General features: G+C 39.2%; 1 pseudogene; it reads right to left on the bottom strand.

The window, feature by feature from the left end:
• Window positions 1–5,001: 5,001 nt before the first annotated feature.
• Window positions 5,002–12,531, bottom strand: LOC134738331 (alpha/beta hydrolase domain-containing protein 17A-like; annotated as a pseudogene).
• Window positions 12,532–20,461: the final 7,930 nt, after the last annotated feature.

The raw sequence follows: 20,461 nt of genomic DNA, 5'->3' as shown, positions 1-20,461 counted from the left end.
ACTCCAAGGATGCCCAAAAGAAATATTTTAGTTAGAAGACAATTTATAAGAAAAGTTTAGAGGCTTCCTAGAGAGGTCATAGCATATACAATTTTATTTCATCATTTAGGGCAAGCCCTATATGTATGTTCTGCACACATCCCCTCCCACACCCTCCTCAAAAAAAAAAAAAAGCTGAGATCTGATGTAAATAGATAACTGGATTATAGCTTGGTCCTTAAGGAATATCTCAGAAACTTCAATGTTCCTTCACCCCCTCTGCAAATCCTTCTGAATTGAGACTGGGAATCTTGGCAACAGAGGGGAGTCATGCACCTCCCTTTTCCATCTGTGACTCTGACATCTTCCTCCAGGTCAGCCATTGTGCAAACTCTCACAGTTACTTTCTGGCAGTTTCCTGCATTCCAGACCTATTTCTGAAATGGGCAATATTTGTCCCTTTGAAAATCACCTGCGATAAATGTGGTATAGCCCATGGCCAGTGAAAATTTTCCTACAGGGAGACATATTCCTAAGTGTTAACATTAACTTTTTCAGATGTTTGAGTCAGACTCAATTGCCCTTTCGTACTATAGATTGAAAACAACATTTGGTTGGTCTTAGTATATCTGATTGAGGAAATATGAGAGCCTTTTTAATTTAGATTTGCTCACCTAGCAAACTTACTTTGAAACTTCTTGGTCATGTTATGTTTGCTTATGGCAAAGTTATCAGCAAAAAAGTCACAGTTATGCAGCAATTTATCTTTAAACACTAAATGACATCTATCATTTTTCAAAGAAAATGTCAGCAGTTAAAATCCTAACTGCTTGAGCACTGTTAGTTGACAATTGTAATGCCCCATTGCTTAGAAATTAATTGACCTACTTTCAATAAGAAACATAAAAAGTAATATCACAGCAATTTTCTGGATTTATTTTATTCCAAAACCAATAAATGTTACAGTGTTGTTAAAAGTAATAGATTTAAAAAACATTTTATTTTCTTAAACTTAACAATTCAAATAACATAAAATAATATTACATTTCTATTAAGTATTCATTTTTATAGAGACCAAAACTTCTTTACAAAATGTCTTCATGTATAATATAAATTTGATTTTTAGATGTGAGAAAAGCAATAATCATAATCATTGCCTAAATCCACAAAATAAGTAGATATTCTATAATACGTATTTCAGTAATCACAATGTAGTGGATTCAGGCAGAGATGAGAGACACTCTGATTTTAGTAGAAAAAGACTGTGGTAAATTACCTCTTTGCCTTTTTTCACTCTGTTCCTAGGATACCAATATAATAAATAGTAACTTTAGAACTGTGATACATTGAGAAAATATTCTAATTTAAATCTCAATAGATGATTACACAGGTAGTGTTTACACACACACACACACACAATGACAGGAGTTTTTAAAGATATTAGTATCTCGGAATTTTTGAATTCTGAAAGTTGTCGAAGCTTTTATCATTAAATCGCTTGTTATGAAACACATTTTAGAAACACGCTTTCCTATTTTTAATAGTCTATGATAGTCATACAGAATGAGTTAATCAAAATTGATTGGTCAATTGCTAATTGTGAATTCTTTGAGCATAGCATGTCAGCTGATTCTATGAACTAATACAGACTCTTTCCCTTGGTCGGGGAAATGCCACAACACTCACTCCTTTCCCCACAACTCCATTACATAACATTGTCACCTCCCCAGGCTTATACTATATTCCAGAGAGACGAACAGTTCTTGATTTTGAATAGCAATGCAGTAGTGACCAAAACAGATTTAGTTTTGGTTCAGAAGAAAGTGCTGGATATGCCCTCAATAACTTTCCATGGTCAACTAATTCAGCAATTAGTTTGTCTGAGTAAATTCAATGGAAGGCTGCTGTCTGGAATGGGTAGTGTACTGCACTGACTTCCCTATTAGACATTTCATTTAAAAAAATCAATTGTCTGCATAAAACAACCATTTCAATCAGTGTACATTCAACTGGAAAGGAATGTTTGAGGACTTTTTTTTGAAAGTAATGGGATTGGGGTTGGCCATTGGTAATTTCTTTTTGATTAAAGCGTATGTAATTGTTTTGTGTTGGATAAAAATTTATTTATGCGGATGCTGCTGATCTTATATGTTATCATTTCCCAGTAAGACTTGAGCTGTTTATCTGCTGGGTTTTCTGGTTATAAAGTGTTGAAAGGAGGTTAAAATGTAGAACTTTTATATTTTTTATTTAGGTGACTAGGACAAATTCTGGTAATTTATAGGCTAAAACTTAAATGTATTCCTGCTTAAAATATTTTGAAATACGGTTTATTTCACAAATGAGGTTCCAAACTATAACCAGTTGTCACTAAATTCATATTTATTTATTTATTTTTGGGACAGAGTCTCGCTCTGTCGCCCAGGCTGGAGTGCAGTGGCGTGATCTTGGCTCACTGCAAGCTCTGCCTCCTGGGTTCATGCCATTCTCCTGCCTCAGCCTCCCTAGTAGCTAGGACTATGGGCGTCCACCACCACGCCCAGATAATTTTTTGTATTTTTAATAGAGATGGGGTTTCACCATGTTAACCAGGATGGTCTCGATCTCCTGACCTCGTGATCTGCCCGCCTCGGCCTCCCAAAGTGCTGGGATTACAGGCGTGAGTCACTGTGCCCGGCCAAAGGATCATTTTTAAATTATGTATCTGGGAATATATTATCAAACCAGGCCTGAAATTTATTAAGAAGATGGTAAAATCTAATTTAACTTCATTTAATACTCCTTTTCTCTTGGTCTTATGAAAGCAAATGAGCTTGGCTTTTAATTATGAAAATATAGTTTTAATTTATAAGACATATAACAAAGCAAGATAGCTGCTAAATTCACTCTATCCTAGTAACTTCTTACTGTATACATTCATTTTTAATGTAATAAGAAAGTCCTTTCAAAATTTTTAAAAGAATCACATTACACAAGAAGAGGCTCAATATTTCTAGAAAATAAATATGTTCTTAAGACACTTAATAATTCTTGAAATGAAGACCTAATTCTTCAGGCTTTTAAAATACTTGATATGCACTCTTTACATATATAGTTTCAATTTAATAATTTCCCTTCTTAAAAAATAAGTGAAACATACCACAAACATATCAAAGCAAGTTATTCATACTTCTCATTTAAGTAACTGTATTGTCATAGCAAAATTATTTTATGTCATCAAAAAGCACAAAGCCTTATTAGAATACTAACTTCAATGTCTGTTTCACAGATTTGCTCATAATAGATTTTTTTCATGCTTCTGCACTAATTCATTGAAGGACAATGTTTTACCGATTCTTGAAAAACTATCATTATCTGCCCCATAGTGGTGACTCATGCCTGTAATCCTAACACTTTGGGAGGCCAAGGCTGGCATTTTGCTTGAGCCCCGGAGTTCAAGACCAGCCTGGGCAACATGGTGAAAACTCATCTCTACCAAAAAAAAAAAAAATTAAAAAGTTAGCCGGGCAAGGTGGCAGGCACCTGTCGTCCTAGCAACTCAGGAGGCTGAAGTAGGAGGATCACCTGGGCCTGGGAGGTTGAGGTTGTGGTGAGCCATGATTATGTCACTGCATTCCAGCGTGGGTGACATAGTGAGATCTTGTGTCAAAAATAATAATAATAAGATAAAATAGAAAATAAAAATATCATTATCTAACATTTTAAAAAGTTTATTTCCCAACCTATAAATATACTTTGTGGATTAACAAGAGAAAAATTTCAAGATATTATAAATTTAAAACAAATCTTTATGTATAATACCATTGTAATGTCTTTGACCAGTATCAATCTATCATGTGAGATAAAAAATATTAAATATACATTTATTGAATAAATGAATGAAAATCGTAATTACCTTGATCACTATATTTAAAATTTAAATGAAGCAGGAAAGTAAATCTTCCTAATTATCATATACTTAACTGTTTAAAATCACTCAAATGACAAGTAATATGCTTTCAATCTTGAATTATAATTTTAAAATGCCTGTATTGTTTCATTCACTCATCCATTAGTTCAGTGAACAAATATTGATTACTTACCCACTATGTGCCAGGTATTATGATAGATTCAGGCAGTACAAAAATGATTAAACGAGGGGATCAGTTGGAGTGACTGTTTTCTAGAAACAATGCCTATTTCAGTTATGAACTAGTCTGTTTTGAAGAAAGTGGTGAGGGAAAGCTGAAAATCATATTTGCACTTTATTCAACAAATCTTATTGAGGTCTTATTATGAATCAGGGGCTCTCCTAGGTATGGGCATACAAAATTGATTAAGACCATGCTTGCTTGCAGAAAACAAACAAAAAAGCATCTTTATAATAAAAAGGAAAAAGAGGAATCCCCTTTGTAGGTTTCATAGTTTATAGTGATATTTCTGATGTCGTCTCAGAGAATTAGTCACAATTATGGGAACTCAGAAGGCATTCCGTTGAGATGAAATAGAGACTAAACTAGCAGAGATTACTTAGTGAAATAACAATTAGAATATAGTTATAATTCATTTTAGAAGATATTATGGCTTACACATAGTAGATGTGATGACTGAATAAGAGGATTGTTGAACGAGGGCACCTTGGTAGCCATTACCCATTGCCACCATGATTTTGCATTAAAAAATCTGTGCAAAACGGCCGGGCACGGTGGGCTCACGCCTGTAATCCCGGCACTTTGGGAGGCCGAGGCGGGCGGATCACGAGGTTGGGAAATGGAGACCATCCTGGCTAACACGGTGCAACCCCGTAACTACTAAAAATACAAAACATTAGCCGGGCACGGTGGCACGCGCCCGTAGTCCCAGCTACTCGGGAGGCTGAGACAGGAGAATCGCTTGAACCTGGGAGACGGAGGCTGCAGTAAGCTGAGATCGCGCCACTGCACTCCAGCCTGGGCGACAGAGTGAGACTCCGTCTCAAAAAAAAAAAAAAAAACTTTGGGGTATATTAATAAACATTGTGTTTTTTTAAAAAAATTTAAATCTTTAATTTCCGTTTTCACGATTTTTCTTCTTACTTCCGAAAGGAAAGGAGTGCGTAGCTCTGTTGCCTGTACATCCTTCACGGCCCCTGGGTCGGGGCGGGATCCCCCGGGCCCCCCGGGGGTCCACATGCAGCCCCTGGGAGGCCGGTGCGGGATGAGGTCCGGGGGCCGCCTCATTGCTGAGGTCCGGTCGGTTGGGGCCCCGGCGGCCGCTAGGCGCTCTGCTTGGCAGCTCCTGGGAGATGAAGCGGCGCAGGCGCTCCGGGTACTGGCTGTAGAGCTGGATGTCTTTGTGCCTGGCGCTCTCCACCCACAGCGGCTCCACCGCCTTGGGGCAGCGCTGGTAGAGCGCCAGCCCGTGCGAGAAGTCGATCACCTCGTCTTTCGTGCCGTGGATGATGAGCACGGGCGACGTGATCTTGGACACCTTCTGGATTCTGCGGGAGGGGCGTGGGGCGGGTGAGACCTCGCCCGGCCCGGGCGCCGCCCCCGTCCCCGACCCCATCCCCGTCACCGCCCCTGTCCCCGCCCCAGCCTGCCCACTTGGGGAAGGCGTCGAAGCAGTAGGTCTTCTTGGTGTCAGGAAGGCGACGCTCAGGTCCAAGGTGAGCGGCGAGTGCAGCACCACCGCGGCGGACTCGTAGCGCGAGGCCAGGTCCACCGTGGGCGCTGTGCCGATGCTCTGCCGGTACAGGATGATGCTGTCCGGGCTGATGCGGTACCTGGCGGCACCGGAGCAGGGTCAGCCGCGGCCTCCGACTCGCGCGCATCCCTCCCGCCAGCGGGCGTCCCCGGGCCCAGCTCCGGATGCGACTCTCCAGTCTCCCTGCTCAGCCAAGTCAGTGGGTCAGTCCCAGGCTCCACACCAGTCCAAAGGGCCACCCCCAGTCCCCCAACACCGCAGCGGTGGGCGGAGCCGGCGGCCTGGTCCTGTTCCCTGGCGCTATGGTTCACTGGTGTTTCCTAGCCAGGATCTGCTGGATGCTGGCTAGGGAGTCCCCCTCGGGCTAGGGTAGGGGAAGCCCTGGCGCCTCTCCTTCTCCTGGTCACTCCTGGGCGCACACTGGGAACTGTGTGCCCCCCCACATCCTGAATGCTTCACGCCTTCCTGCCCAGGTTAGAAAGCCGTTCCTGGTACACTGGCCGGGGCAGGGTACACTCTTCCTCCCTGCAGCCCTTGCCCACCCCCTTGGCCATGAGGAATTCAGGCAGCTGTGTCCCCAGATGTCTCCACCCAATTTTGGACTCTCGGAGTCCCATGCCCAATGAGGTGCCAGCCCAACCCAGGTCAGCATCGAGAGTGGCGGCTGCGGGGGCAGCACTTCCTCCCACCAGCGCCTTCTCTTGGGAGTGGACAAGTCCTCGGCCACCTCAGCACCACCAGCTCCCACCCAGGGCCACCCCCACCCCCAGGTCACTGGTGTGCGGCCCCTGGCCCAGCTGATCCAGCACCAGTCCCAAGGCCTCTTCGTGCCCAGTCCCAACCACGCGGGACCCACCTGCCACCCAGTCGATGCCGCGACCCCAAGAACTCTCCCACACGCTCCAGGCTCTGATCCTAGGCAGATGCCCTCCTGCGAGGCAGGAGCATGGGCAGGTGTGCGTCCCGTCTGCCTGGCATTCGGACTCCACCAGCAGGGCTGTCCCCCTCCTTGGCCTGGAATCCCAGCCTCCTGGCAGCACTCCACAGCTCACTGCTCACCCATGGCCCAAAGGATGCTGCCTGGCTTGTGCCTGTGGTCCCAGCTCTGCCTCAGCCTCCCTGGCCTGCTCCCTGGCAGCCAAGGCCAGTAGTGTGCTGAGCCAGCCCAGCCCTGTCACCTGCTCCAGGCAGGAGCCCCAGCTGCCACCTGGTTGTCACCACTCAGACAATCAAACAAGACACATCCTCAGTGGAGGCCCTGAGTGCGATCTGGCCTCCCCATCACGGCTCTGGGCCGAGGTTCCTGCAGGACAAAGCGGCAGCAGGACAGAAGGCCGAGCAGACAGAGCTCAGAGCTGGCCATGGTGGATGTGACTCTGCCGGTGCCCCGGGAAGTAGAGACAGAAGGGGGCCGAGGAAGCTGCATGAAGTGGTGCTTGGTTTCAGCGCCCCACACTGCCGGGAGCCCCCCAGAGCCAGGGTGGTGCAGGGGACCCAGCTCCAGGCCCACAGCAGGGACTGCCTGGGATATCGCCAAGGCAATGAGGACCCTACCTCCCCAGGGTCTCTGACTTCTCAGAGCTGCGCCTGGCCCCTGCAGGAGCGGGTCAGACCACTGGGCTGGGCTGAGCAGGGCAGGGCCAGGAGGAGACAGCCCCAGTGGGTGGCGAGCAAGAAAGGCCTCCAGAGGCCCACGCGGGTCTTCTGGTCCAGAGCAGCACTGGCCCGGGCGGTGCTCAAACACGAGAGAAGGGCCCAAGCAAGCGCAGGGCTGGGGACCTGGATGCTTAGGAGGGCTGGATCTGGAATCGAGGCTGGCCCAGACCTCGGGTGTGTGCTGGGGGTCTGCACCTGAACCTGCAGGCCCTGCCCCGGGATGGCCGATCTCCACAGCCACAGGGCCTCATGGGCCAGGCCTCGGGACCTCGATGCAGCAGCCTCGCCTCACCTGGCCCCAAGTGCTGCCTCGGCCCGTGGGCTCCCAGCCACACGTGCACAGACCCCCCGACACCACCCACCCCCTCCAGCCGCGTGGTGTCCACGCCCCTGTGACAAGCTCAGCCCCTTCCTGTCCTCAGGCCAGGGGATCCCAGGGAGCCTGGCTCCACAGGCCAGGGTGTGGGGGGACCTCCTGGCCACACCTTAGCCGTGTGGAGGCTGCACCCGCACGCCTGAGCTCACCTGTCCGGCTCTCTGGCCGCATGCGTCCACTGTGGCTCCCCTCCTGCAGGGCCGCCCACCTTCCTCCCGGGGAAGCCCGGCCCTCCCCTCGGCCGCCGATCTGGTCCCCTCTCGGGTGTGCCCAGGCTGAGCTCCCCCCAGGGCCGCCCTCACCCGGTGCGCAGGGCCTGCCAGGCGGCGTCCATGTCGGCGTAGAGGTTGGTCTAGGAGGGCCTGCCGGAACTGGCACCGTAGCCGGAGTAGTCGTAGGAGAAGATGTTGCAGTGGAGGCGGGAACCCAGGCCGATGTAGAAGCTGCCCATCTGGCCCAGGTCCACGGCGTTGCCTTTCTTGTTCGTGCACCTCTGGTCAGACACAGTTCAGTTGATCTAGGCTGGGCTTGGCTAGCATTGGCTTGAAGCTGCAGCTGGTGTCCAGATCTGTTCCATGTATTTGTTATCCTCCTCAGCCCTCCTGGGTACTTGAAGCATGTTATTGTTATGGCGAAAGTCGGGAGTGCAACCTGCCTGTGCAAAAACATGCCAGGCTTCTGTTGCCTTAAATCCTCTAAGATACCCCTTTGGCTTAAGCAAAGTCACACAGCAAGGATCAAAGTCAAGGAGTGGGGAATTATATCTGTCCCTTAGAGATGGAGATAGGGGAGAGTGTGAACAAATGCAGTGTCCTGAAAGATTGTAACATAATGAATTCAGTATTGTTTTTGTTTGTTTGAATGAAGCTTTGCATGGACACAGTACAGTAGAAAAGTACTATTTGAACTCTTTCTCCACATTCATAAAATTGCTACATAGTTTCTACCATGATTATATTTTTATGATCCATTTTTGTGTACAGATCTGAAAACTTTATACTAGAATTTATTAGCTGAGGAAAGGAACATCCACTGACATCATCATATACAAACATTTCTCAACATTTTAATGCTTGTGGTATTGTTAATGTTTCTGTGGGAAAATACTTAAAATCATAGAAGTGATTTCTAAGTCAGTTATTGATTTATTCTAACGAATTATAAAAATCAGACTAAATTACTAATAGAGAAATTCCATTTGAAATACTAGTCTGAGCTACAAATGAGATGGATTTTTGTGCTCATCATTTGTACTCTAGTTATGTTTGTTGAGATTGGGTTATTAAAACATAATTATAACTATCAGCAGAAAAGCCTGTTGTGCTATAATTAAATCATCTAAACAATCATTTTTGTGGTCTTAATATCCTGGATTTCTCAATTCATTGTAGTAGATAAGATTTCTCTTTAAATACTACTTATTATCAGCAGCTTGCTTTTCTGTGAATGCTAGAAAATTTAGAATTCTGCATTAACATTTAATAAAATATATGCTATCCTAATATTGATGCATTATATTTATCTATACAACATGCAACAAGAGAGAAATATTGGATGAATTAGAATATTTGCAGCCCATGGCAATTATCTGTAGCAACATTTTTTTTTGTCTTCAGAAAAATATAGATTTTTTGGAAATGGATTTGTTCTAGTTTCAATCTAGGAAGAACTACTTATGGAAGTTTTGTGTACAGGATACTGATGTTTTCAAATATAATGCATTATTATTTTAGTTTAGTTTCTTTTACCACATACTTACAAATTGTTCAAGTGAACAGGCTATTAAAACTAATGGTATAGATGAATGGTATAAAAAGGCATTGTAAACATCCCAGTTTTCCCAAGCCATGAATTTTAACACTGGATTAAGGAGATGAAAATGGAGCCACTGGGAATGTGGATTCTTTGCTAATAATTATTTTTCTTCCTTTAAAAAGATTCTTCAAAAGGCAAGAATATGGAAGTATTTCAGGAGATATTCTTGAGGTATCTAAAATACATACTCTTCCTATCAAAATCAATAAATAGATTGATGTAAGATAAAGTCAGGGCAACTGATTTTGCATGTGAGTGTACACACAGACACATATCCATGTATTCTCCATCTGTTCTCAGTTACTGAATTATTAGACTCGACTGAGTGATCACTTGACTGTGTTTAACCTGAGAAACAGACTCTTAACAAGAAGAACAATATTTTGAAAACTAGATTGTTCCTACTACTTCTCAGCATGCATCAGCCACTCTTTTTCCCCATCCCATCTCCTGCCAAACTGGTCTCTAAATATCTGTTCCACTTGGAGACACTATTGGATGTTGTTGTAAATGACTTAAATGAATATTCACTCTACCTGCTTTCATATTAATTCAATTTTCATAGGATGGTCTCTATGGGATCAAGCAAAAGGACTTAGTGGAATATCTCTATATGACTCCAGAAAGTAAAGAATGTGGTGAGTTTAACAGAGTGCCCCTTCCTTTACTAAATGTGAATGATGTTTCAGCATGAAGCCAGAGTGAAAAGTCCTAACATATGTTTGTCTGGACAGCCAACAATTGATCACATTGCACATTTCATGTTACAAAGGAGCTTCATGGTAGTATAAATGAGGGTCAGGAAAAGACACTTAACTGTGGTCAGGGCTTTAAAATGGAGCCAGAGCAAGAATTCTGGAAGTTGACAATATCAGGAAGGAAACCTCTGTAAGCAGGCACGCAGGGGACTCCAGAAATCTCTTCTTTGCCCCTACAACTCTGGACTTTCAGAAATACACACCCCGTTCTCCTGTATTAATACACAATTCATGTTCACAACATCAAAAATCAATTTTAAAATAGTAAACCTAAGGTAGATGGAAAGACATTATAGCCTCAGCATGCCTGAGATGTGAGGAGCAAATCAGAAAGATGTGAGTGTGAAGAGAAAGGGACATCGTGCTAATCAATCATTTAAAATTTTTACTCCAGAGAAATGGCAATATTTCACAGATTGTTTCTCATCACCAATCTCACAAGTATAAGTATTTTTTGAAAATTTTCCTCTCAATTCTTTTCACTGACAGTGAAGTCCAGAATAGGTTGATTTAGATCTAGCTCTTTTCAGCCTCAATACTCCATAATCACCTTGGCTTTTTTGATTATGACTGGACGGCATGTACTATTATTTTAATAGTAAACATTTAGTAAATAATTTTAAATGTTATCCTTAAATAACTATGGGCTTTATTCATTTACTGTACATATTTCTAAAACATTCATAAGAACTTCAGGATTTTAATTCAAATGGTCCCTAAAGTAGAAAATGCACTCACAGATTATGCATATGTTTTTAAGAAAAAGAAACGTGCCATTTGTTATTAAATTGAGTAGACTTTGTATCCTTTAGAATTTGGGCAGAGTTTTCTTGCTATATTGTAGAGAACCTATCAACCATATTTTAATTTTCTTCTTTTTCAGGTTTTCAAAATTAACATTGGCATTGGTCCACTAATTCATTGTTTTCTATTTTTGGATGAGTGTGCATAGATCACCTCCATCTTAATTTTCAACATAAACTTTTAGCAGAATCTTTCATGTTTCATTGCCATGTAAGCAGATGTGATTTTTATTCTTTTTCATTTTCGTTGAACAGTTACTTCATTTGAAATTTTTCACTTGATTTAATTTAACTTTATTTTTTGGTGGTAGATACATCTGTTGCCACCTGTGTCTGGTTGGCATTTTAATGTGTTGCCTCGAAGCTGTAACCACAATAGTGGCACATTTTCCTGCTGTTCTTTATTCTTTGTTTCATGTGTATCTATTTTCAATAAATTGCATTGGTATGTTGTCATAGATTTTCTTTTTGTCTGTCAGATTTTCTGTTGTAATTATTTTAATTTATGCCTTTGGAAATATTTCATGGTTGTTACTTAAAACAGCAGAGCTCTTTGAGAAAGTTTTCATGGTTTCCCAAATGTACATTCATATAGATTATTTAGTAGTTATTACATAATGATCTTTGGAGCAATAAATGCTGTTATATAAGAACAATTCCCAAATGTAATTTGAAAGTTATAAGCTAGCCTTTGATGGCCTAGAATTAATGTACCTTTATAATTCTAATCCGCATGTGAATTTAAGAAGACCATGGATTGAGGATTGGGTGCATAATTCTCAGGGCCCAGTACAAAGTGAAAATGTAGAGCCCTTTGATAAAAAATTACAAAGAATTTCCAGATGACCATAATAGGTCATGCACGAGGCCTTTCTAAATGGGTAGAGTGACCATGAAGCCATGGGCATTGTTTTGTTTTGTTTAATCTTACTGTTTGGTTGTAAAGCAGATCTTTAAATCAAGAGAAAAAAGAACACCAAAGAACATCTCTATCAAAATGTTTTAAACATTATAGAAGATTAGATCCATATAAATGAAAGGGATAAAGAAAAAGCACATATCCAACCTCAAATATAAAGCATGGAATTCTTATATGAACTCCATTATAGCACTTGAAATTTCAGCTCTATTTTCATTTTTGAACAACTCTAGATATATCGATATATTTTAGTCTAAAATTTAATTTTTATAAATTCTAAGTACTTCCCCAAATTCTACCTTAGATAAACAATTCAGAGATAACTCTGTTTCCTATTCTATTAGGTGGAACCTATGAAATTGTCAGTATTCAGCCTTTTCTGTCCTACAAAATAATGACAGTTTTGTGTTTCCACCTAACACATGACAGCCCAATAAATATGTGAAGGTCAGGACCATAGAGCTATCACACTAAACAATACTAAATGCATACACATACCCTTTCCAAAACCCGGCAGATCTTCTTTTCCCCAAACGAATCATTCTTTGACTCTTCACCCATTATTCATGTGAGAAATTTTCCAGGCACTTCAGCATGTCAGCTGAGTGACTGTAACAATTAGATTTATTCATTCTCCTCTCACAATTTGACATTCTTTATTGAAACGCATGATCTAAATGTTGACTAATAGTCTGCATAGTGAAACATGTTTACTAGTTCCCATGACCTAAAACAATGTAAACCATGATTCAGAAATTTCTTTTCTTAAAAACTTCTAAACAATATGTCTGCTGGGATAAACAGGTGCAATTTCTATGTGAAACCTAAAGAATTTCAATGACACATTTTCATCCTTGTTGCCATCAAATAATCACTTTAATAGTGCCCCATCTTCCATACTCCTTCATATGATTTTCTATATTATTATTTTCCATCATTCATTCTGTTAAAACTACAATAGTTTCTGCAGAGAAATGACAGATTTTCCCGCTTCAGAGGCATTTCTGCATTGAGCTCTCATAAACCTCTCTAACATGGTGGGCAATAGACTCAGTAACATTTGTGTATGAATTCGGTTGTGAACTACAAAAGGCTCATGTATAACGTCAAAAAGCAACTCGGTAAAAACAATTCTATTGAAGATAGTATGAACTAAATATATAATTTTAGGATGGCTTCAACTGAGACAAAAATACCTTCGATACAGTGTGGAGCAATGAATTTCTAACATTTTTATCTGCTTAACATTTTTCATCAGCACAATTTATACAGAAGCCCAACAGGAGACATTCTGGTTCACATGGAATTTCTCTGCCCGCTTGAGCCCTGTAGAAATCCCACTGTGTTGGTAAACAGCAACAGCAACCAGAAGATACTAAGCTTGAATTCTCAGTGGCTCAACCAAACCAAAATTTGTTGGTTGCTCCCATAAAGTTCAATGTCAGTCAGAATAAACTCCTCTAGCCTTAACCTATGACACACATTGCACGTAACCTTCAAAGTACTGGCAGTGGAAAAGGAGAGAACTTGGAATGAGGCAGGGGCTTTTTATTGCCTTAGCCCCAGAGTGATTCATGGCACTTCCCCTCAGAGTCTCTTAGATCTTTCCACGTGATCCCAACATAACTGGAAGTCTCTGAAATATCTGGGAGTGCATGAATATTTGCTGAGTATTCATTACATGTCTGTTTACAGACTCCATTTTGCTTTCTAAGATGCTCCCTAACTCTTCTCAGAAGCTTTACATAACATGCTATAAAACACGGATCTAATCAAAATATCACCCTATACCCTATAAATATGTACAATGATGTGTCAATTTAAAAATTAAAGCAAAAAATCCACTGATCTAAAGGGATGATTTCCTCATGCTTTAGGTAATTCTTCATGGAATATTAGTCTGCAATACCAAACTTTTATTAAGAATTTGGCTGCAAAGAATCCAATAATGTATTTTCAGAAAGAGACTGGAATGCCACAATCTTGTGCATCAACAAAACAAGGTGTCCCTTTTTGACATTTGGGTCTCTGCATGACTTCTGACAGAAAGGACAGGCTCAGAGGACATATGGGCATGTCCAACATTTCATTTCTAAAAGACTTCTGGATCTGCTCTAAAGAGGGCATGAGTCTAGGAAATTTCTGACCTCCAGAGCACAGACAGTGCTTCTTCAGAGAAATTATAGATTTTCCCACTTCAGAGGCATTTCTGCATTGAGCTCTCATAAACCTCTCTAACATGGTGGGCAAGTTCATATTTCAGTCTTTCACATTTAGCTCTGAGTTTAGTACTTGCTGGATTTTAAATTAGGTTTCTTTGACATGAAATGAAATCTTCAGCTGCCCGTTAGTTCCAAAGCAGGCCCTCAAACTCAACACATTAAAAAATTAGTCTTTTCCTCAGAATCTTGTTCTTCTTTCAGACTTTCCAGTTTTCATTACAGATACCACCTGTCAGACAGTCATTTGGGCTTAACATTTTAAAGTCTGTTCTGGGTCTTCCACATTCATTATTATCTACGGTCAATCACATTCCAAGGATTGTTGCCTCCAATGCAGGCCTTTTTCTCAATTTTATTTTCTCCTGTCAGAGTCATGCACAGATTAGCTCTCAAGTGAGCTTTATAATGGCCTCCTAGCATCTAAACTCTCCTTTTTTCCAATTGATAGTTCTGCCAGAGTTGGCTTCTTAAAGCAGAGGTTAGACTGCATTTCTCTAAGTAAATTCCAATGACACCAGAACAGTGATTCTTAATAAGTATTACAAGTAGGGAAATATGGATGGGAGAGTTTGCTTAGTAAATAAGTTCATAAAATCTAGGTTAAATAAAGTTAAATGGGGTTTACTTTTTGCTGTTGCTTGTTAATGTGCATTTGAAATGTCTAAAGTGGCATTACATATCCATAATTTCCCTTATCTATTTGACAAAGGAATCTGGTTTGTTTAGAAGCATTTTTTCAGAACTTCTATAGGTCAACCTTTCAGAAATTCCTCATTATCAACAGTCAAACCCAGATGTATTTTCTTTGGCTCTCACAACAGGCTTAGAGGAATTTCTAGTCTGTTCTCCTGATGTTTCATTATGTGCATCTTTTGCTTAGGCCTGTTAAACCTACTCAATGTGTGTATCTTCTACTCCATGTCTTTATTTCTACTGTTGTCTTAACAGGAAATCTTTGCAACCCAATTCATAGTTTTTGTTCTTTGGAAAAATCCAAATCATGATCATGAATACATATTTTTTCTCTATTGAGATTTTCCTGTTTTTATGTATCACAGCCAGAAGTAATCACTGCATAGAGTATTTCTGTAGAAAGATAGTAGAGTTCTATTTTAACACAATATTTACTATACACCAAGCAAAGGTCTAGGTATTTATACTTACTATTTTATATATTCATCCCATCAACGCAATGAAGAAATATTAATAAATCCATTATATATGCTAAAAGGTACCTACACATATATGCCACATGTGCAGGTTTTCTCAGGTATTATTAGCTAGGGAAGCTGTGTTGTAACAATCTTCAAAAACTTCTTTCTATTGTTTACATGCTATTCCACATCATTTTGTTTTCATTTCTTTTGTAGTATCTAATGTATTCTACTAAAAAAAAAAAGTAGAGTAGTTGGAAAACTCTTGTGAAAAAAATATATATTACATTTATACTATTCTTCATGATTCTCAAAATTTTCATCATTATTAATGTTTTGTATATATATAGTGTGTGTGTGTATGCGTGTTAGATATATAATTTAAAAGAAAACAATAAGTTGGTGCCTTATGGCAGATTGTTCCTTAAGTCCTGCATTTAAAACATAGACACTGAGTGAATCAGCATATTTGATCATCTTTTAACTACAATAGATAATTATACATTAAAAATACATTAACCATCCAAATACATCATTTTTCTTATTTATTTATTTATTTATTTTTATTATTTATTTATTTTTTTTTTTGAGACGGAGTCTCGCTCTGTTGCCCAGGCTGGAGTGCAGTGGTGGGATCTCAGCTCACTGCAAGCTCCACCTCCCAGGTTCCCGCCATTCTCATGCCTCAGCCTCCCGAATAGCTGGGACTACAAGCGCCCGCCACCACACCCAGCTAATTTTTTTGTATTTTTAGTAGAGAAGGGGTTTCACCATGTTAGCCAGGATGGGCTCAATCTCCTGACCTCGTTATCTGCCTGCCTTGGCCTCCCAAAGTGCTGGGATTACAGGCCTGAGCCTCGGCGCCCGGCCCAAATGCATCTTTAGGAAAATTATATTTAAGCTCTTCATGGAGACATTAAAAAACCAAGCTGCATTAATGATAAATAATTATATCACTCATTAGTAAGGAGTAAATAGCTGTTTTCTATTTGAGAAGTGTTAATTGGATTGTCCATCTGTATGCAGGAACATCTGTTTTCTGACATGCTTTAATCACCATTTGTTTTGTACTTGTACCATAATTACACTTGTTTGTAATATTGAACTCGAGACAATGATTAAAATCAACTTATGAATACGATTCTTTTATGCTTTTGTATTTCATTAGAAAATGTGTAATTCTAGTATGACATTTATAAGTATATATAAAAGAAAGTATTTGATTAACAAAATGCCTCAACAGATTATGTCAGTAAAATGAGTGTTGTATTACGCAGTCTATGTTATTATTTTGGCATTTTTAAGGAAAGTTTATTGCTTCGTGGAATCTTTTTTTTTTAACTGACCATCTATGAATTTTCTGTATTCTTTATTTCAGTGTGATCACATGGTCATAGAAGAGACATTTTTAGATCATCAGAAGTTGACAGTTTTCAATGTGGTGTATGTGCTTTGTATAAGATGGAATTAAGTTTGGTGTACGGGTGATAGATGAATTTTTACTGAATGATAGATAACTGCTGTTCTATTAATGACATTTCATCAATCAACTCTTTTGGATATGGTTTATCACAAAATGTTGCTGACTTAATTTTCGTGGATTAACTGAGGTGAAAGTGATACCTGGTAGAAGTTTCATTAATACAAATTTTCCTCTCTTAGGAGTAGGATGGATTATATTATTTGTCGAAATGCCTTTCCATGTAAGTTGTTAACTGTCAGTTTTCTTGTCCTGTGAATCGTATCTTTTCTGTATTTGCTGAAATAGAGACTTAACATTGTTAAATGATTTTTCCATGTCATGGAAAATGTATGCCTCTAAATCTGCATTCCTTCCTACAAATCACGAGTTCAAAATGACTTTTTTTAAGAAAAAAAAGATGGATTTCCGGTATTTTGTGGCAGGATAAACTCCCTGTAGCCTATCTTACATGTTGATTACAACTACAACTATGAAAAGTACAATAAGCAACTAACTAAGGAAACTGAAAAGTAAATAAAAGTAGAATTATGAGTGATAGGCAAAATCTGGAGAAGCACCCTGCAGTAGTGTGAGCTTCCATTGTTGTATTTCTTTCAATCAAAACGAAAACAAACAAAACAAACAAAAACCAGAAAAGAACACCACCACCAAGAAAACACTCAAGGAAAATAGATATTGTGATAGAAACAGCAGAAATGTCGAGAAACAGAACCAGAAGGTTAGAATTATTAGAGAAAATAATATGAAAAGAGTAATTTTAAAGTATCTAAACAAAATTTTAAAAAAGAATTTAAAAAAATAAGCAAGGAGAAGACAGAATAAAAGTAGGTTGATAATTCAAGTAGGTTGATAATTCATTTGTTAGCATTTGTCTGTTTGGTATTTGTTGACCATTTTATTTAAAAAAATTTGGCTCTATTTGATTTTGGTGTATTTCTTGTATATGTCTCATAAAATTTAGTATTTTTTATTATTATTAAATACTTTATATTGTTAAATGATAATTTATCTTTATTGGTAAGAAAGATGTAGTTTTCTGGTTGTTATTTTTGTAATTTTACCTGCATTTATATTTTTCCCCATTTATTTAGATAATACCTAATGGTTCCCCACAATGAGTGGCAATTAAATTAGACTCTATGCTGTTTTCACTTTCTCAGCTTCTCCTGAACTATTTGATTTTTGTGGCAGGATATTTCTTAATATTTGCCTTTGTGCCACTTAATATTTTCATACATTAAACAATGGGCAAATTTTGAGATTTAAAATGAACCCATTGCTCTCAACTATCATAGATGAGGCAATCAGGGAGCTAATTCCTACTTTCCCCTTTCTTTTACTCTCTCCTCCTAGTTGTTACAGTTCAATCATTTGTACATTATCAGAATCATCAGTAAAATATCTTTTTACATTTTCTACACCATGTATGATGCAGTGAATGCTTACCTCTTGCCTTACTGGTAGTGTTTTACCTACTCAGAACTAGGTTGATTGAACTTTGTCCTGTGGTAAATCTCTTAATAAGAACTTTCTGTAAACAGTGTTCCCTGCAATTATGGGTGCTTATAACTGTACACTTTATAGCTGATAGATATCTTGCAAGGATAAGGATAACCATTGGCTTCTCCCTTCTCTTCTTTCTCAATATTTCCCCCCATTTTCTGGTGTTAACTTTTGCTGTGGAAAACTCTGATGCCAAAATGATTTTCTTTTTCTCTAAGTTGACTATTTTTGCTTAAGCCCCCAAATAATGCTTTCTTAATCTTTAAAGTTCTAGTCCCATACAGAGATATATCTTGGTGTTGAACATTCTAATAACATATATAAGCATATACTACACGGTAGTGTAAATGTATGTGCTTATGATGCTCTATCTTGGCTTAATATAAGCAATAACTTTTTTCTAATTCTATCCTATGTTTCACAGTTTTTGGATTTTTGGACAGGGGAGGGGACTCATTACATATTTTTTTCTCACTTACACCCTTTACAACCCTTACATTATTTGGGGTTCAGTCTCCCTCGTTCTCTTTACAATTTAGTTTTCTGTTTTTCTACAATGATTTTGTTTTTACATCCTGTTTCTTTCATGGATTCTGCCAGTTTCTATTGCACTTTCTGGCTATCTCCTCCCCATGCTCTTGCGTTTCACTTCACGGTCTCTTTATGTTTTATTACACCCTTACAATTTATGTTGGAATGTATAAATGTTCACTCCTTTTTTCATCTGTTTTGTGGCAACACATTTCTAGTGATTACAAGAGTTGATATATTACACCCTTACAATTTATGTTGGAATGTATAAATGTTCACTCCTTTTTTCATCTGTTTTTTAGCAACACGTTTCTAGTGATTACAAGAGTTGATATATTACACCCTTACAATTTATGTTGGAATGTATAAATGTTCACTCCTTTTTTCATCTGTTTTGTAGCAACACGTTTCTAGTGATTACAAGAGTTGATATATTACACCCTTACAATTTATGTTGGAATGTATAAATGTTCACTCCTTTTTTCATCTGTTTTGTAGCAACACGTTTCTAGTGATTACAAGAGTTGATATATTCCTTTTTATCTTTATTCTTATTTTTATGTGAATGCCGAGAAAATTCCTTTAGAATTTCTCATATGTGAAAGTTGAATCTATAGGACAAAGGAAAGGGGTTGTAGAATGTGCCCCAGCCTGCTAGCTCAAGGGCCCTCTCACCATTTGCTACAGTGACAGACTGCTGCCTCATTTTGGGGACATTATGGAGCCACTGCTCCTTCTTCGTAAGAGCACAAATGATTACCAGGTAGTCATTACTGTCTTCTTTCCTCGATACTCATACATAACTTATAGCACATATGGAAGCAACCTTCTAAATACCCATGTTTTACCTTTAACATGTTCTTTGTGTGTAGCTGCCCATTTGTTTTGTGCTAACTGACTGCCCCTATTACCTTCAGTTGTAACAACCCACTTAAGGTAGAAATGAAGGACACTCATCTCCATGTGTTTTCAGAATTTAAATGAAAAAATAAAAAGGGGCTGATGTCACTTCCCAGTTTAACGTAGGGGTTTTATTTATTTATGTACACTCAATCAAACTATGACTATTACAAATGGTTTTACCACTACAATAAAGATAGTTAATTCATAACTCAATAAAAATGAAGAGTGAAAGATTAAAAACGGAAAGCAACAATTCTAAACTATAAAATCTACTTCAAAAAGCTACATACAGCAAAGCTCAATAAAGAAATTGTGAGAAAAGAAAATAATATGGGATAAGTTTTATGGTTTAGGAGATACCTTCCTATAAGCCAAAAACCTAAAAAAAAATAATGCTAAAGGTATAGCTTGCTATAGTACGTGGTAGGAGAAATTAACATGGATAAAATCAATAACTCTCACATTATGTGATAGTCTACAGCCAAAGAATAATAGAAAGCAAGTGAAATGCTTAGCATAGCCATTTAGTCTACTAAATTAGGTTTGTGAAAATGGGAATGCCAAATGCCTTAAGGCTTACTGCAGGTGCAAAAGCAAAACATCAGAGGTCAACCTAAGAATATTTTTAATATAAAATTAATGTACCTGCATTGTAAGCATTATTTTTTTTGTATGGTAGAAAGAAAAAAATTCAT

The sequence above is a fragment of the Pongo pygmaeus genome, chromosome 16, assembly GCF_028885625.2.
Source record: "Pongo pygmaeus isolate AG05252 chromosome 16, NHGRI_mPonPyg2-v2.0_pri, whole genome shotgun sequence".
NCBI lineage: Eukaryota > Metazoa > Chordata > Mammalia > Primates > Hominidae > Pongo > Pongo pygmaeus.
Note: the sequence above shows the minus strand (reverse complement) of the source record. Positions and strands in the feature narration are given on the sequence as shown.